Source organism: Penaeus chinensis, chromosome 9 (genome assembly GCF_019202785.1).
Source record: "Penaeus chinensis breed Huanghai No. 1 chromosome 9, ASM1920278v2, whole genome shotgun sequence".
Lineage (NCBI taxonomy): Eukaryota > Metazoa > Arthropoda > Malacostraca > Decapoda > Penaeidae > Penaeus > Penaeus chinensis.
In genome coordinates, this window is record NC_061827.1 from 17,287,853 (window position 1) to 17,290,352 (window position 2,500).

The window sequence follows — 2,500 nt, forward strand, 5'->3', positions numbered from 1 at the left end:
TATCGTTATCATTATTGCTATTATCATTGTTAATGTTTTTTATAAAAATATATGTCAGTGCCATTATCATTATTTTGTCATCATCATTATCATTATTTTTATAAACAATATCATGATCATTATTTCCATAATTATCGTAGACTATTGCTGTGACGTTTTGTATATTAAACTATCATGTCTACTCATTATCTAATCATTATAGAATTTGGGTAATGAGTCAGTAAGTTGATTAACTAGTTAATAAGTACTTGCCTTAATAAGGGCCTGTAGCGGATAGTCATAATATGAAACGAGTTATCTTAGTGAGCTACAGTTATCCAGGCAATGTTATAAGCAGAAGGGCTGAATGGTTAATGGATAAAGCAAATAGATATGCTACACACCAAAGGTCACATAGCTGAGGTCCAAGGTAGGGGTGTTTCCCCACGTTAGGCCTCAGTCTCCGTTTCCTAAGACCGCTCAAGACAACGACGAGGGATGGGGGGCTGAAGAGGAATAGATCTTAGAAAACCCTACGGGAGCGACACGCCCAGTTTCGATTATGGTGGCCAGAGCTGTACATAATTATGACGGTGGATAGGCACAGGATCGATGTCGTCTTATAGGCATTGATGGAATTAGGAAGGAGGTCGATATAAAATCGATAACAGCTACTATTGGGCTTTGGTTTGTAAATCTGTCGTTTTGACAGATCTACATTCATGTTTCCATACCTTAAATTTCCAAAACAGTACAGTTTTAGGCTACAAAGCGTCTGTTGTCGACTTCCACGGGTCGATGAGCTATCGAGGAACACGAGAACGGACTGACAGACGGAGAAAGTTGTCGATCCGTGATGTGGGCAGCAGAAAATGTTATTGTAACTTTATGTGCAAGATATATTGTAAGTCTCGAAGGTAGTCAGTTACGGTATTGCTTTAACTCAAAAGCTTTTCTCTTACAGATACGTGTTTAAAAATTTTATTTGAAAAAAAAAATTGCCTCAGTAAGCGATAATGATGGCGATAAGACTAATAAATAAATAATAGTGACACAAGAAATGATAAGAAAACTGTCAATAATTAACAAGGGTTCCTCAGAAACAGCTTCAAGAATATATCACGATGACTAGAAACTCAAGGAATTGGATGCTCTGGTAAAACAAAAGTAAGGTTGATGGTGATAATTTCATCAACGCATTTCTAAGACGATTTGCCAATCCAGCATTTCAGGGAATAGTTTTACGGTTTAAGAAAATAAGCAATGGAACTACTATAGACTATGCCTAAAAAATCAATCCATACTGTAAAGTTCAAACCTACAGATGCCTTCTGTAGTGTGTGAGACCAAAACTGCGGAAAAAAAAACTTTTTTTGAGAATCAAACCCAGGTAGCTCCACCTCCATTTAGCCTACTGAAACCGAAAATGAAATTGATGTTTTCCTTCAGAGTATTTTGGCGATTGTTAATGGTAAGGGACTCATAAATATTATCATAAATAAGAGCGGAATTTTGGTTTTACTTGTGGTAATTATAACAATATTAAGTAAGTTGTAAAAATAATCATGTATCTAGTTGTATCTGATATCTCACGGCGCATTCTCATTGGCTAAACGTGGTTGCCAACTACCATTTTCATCAAGATGGAGTGGGTCTACCTGTGTAAAGATACCATGGTCAAAACAATCAGGAATACTAGTTGAGCCTGAATTCTCAAAGGGAAAATTGTTTATGTCTCTGGGTAGATACGCGCACGCAGATAAATGTATACATATACGTTTTTACACACAAAGCGCGCGTGGGTGAATATGCTTATATGTATATATACATATATATATATACACGTGTGTGTGTATATATATATATATATATATATATATATATATATTAAATATATATATATTATATATCATATATATCATATATATATTATATATATGATATATATATATTATATATATTATATATATTATATATATAATAAATATATATATTATATGATACATAACAATAGCAAAGACGTTGGACAAGGGAAATGACGCAGAGCGGAAACGCGAAACGGAAAGACACGAAGCGAAAACGCGAGACCATTGGGTGAGAAACCAAATCCTCGGTCGGAGTTCGTAAGTTGACAGGAAGTTCATATAGAGATAAATTTCTAGTTGCATTGCCAGTTGCTCTCTCGGCTTCGTTGTAGGCGGGTCTGTGTATCTGCTGATTCTCCGTCTCTTTATCTAGTGATGGACTTGGTCAGTGAGTGCTAATATGGTTTTAAGATTCGCGTAAGAATCATCTTTCGTGAGTGACCGAATAATATCAGATTCCACCATCTTAGCGCGTTAGACTTTTCCGAAGGCCTTTTATTTGATGTCATTGATATACACATACACACGCATAAACAACACATACATGCATCGTATTTTAAAGAAATACATACATACATATACACATACGCGCACACCAACACACACACATATATATATACATGTGTGTGTGTTGGTGTGCGCGTATGTGTATATGT

At 35.4% G+C, this 2,500-nt stretch overlaps 1 protein-coding gene across 2 annotated transcripts in view; it reads left to right on the top strand.

Annotated features, from left to right (window-relative positions):
* Positions 1-2,160: 2,160 nt before the first annotated feature.
* Positions 2,161-2,500, top strand: part of LOC125028927 (SPRY domain-containing SOCS box protein 3-like) — a 14,938-nt gene continuing 14,598 nt past the window's right edge. Inside the window, exon 1 of one of the 2 annotated variants that reach the window (XM_047618552.1) lies at positions 2,161-2,232. The gene's annotated coding sequence lies outside the window, so the exon portion shown is untranslated. The remainder of the gene's footprint in view (positions 2,233-2,500) is intronic. The other variant, XM_047618553.1, reaches the window with a different exon arrangement.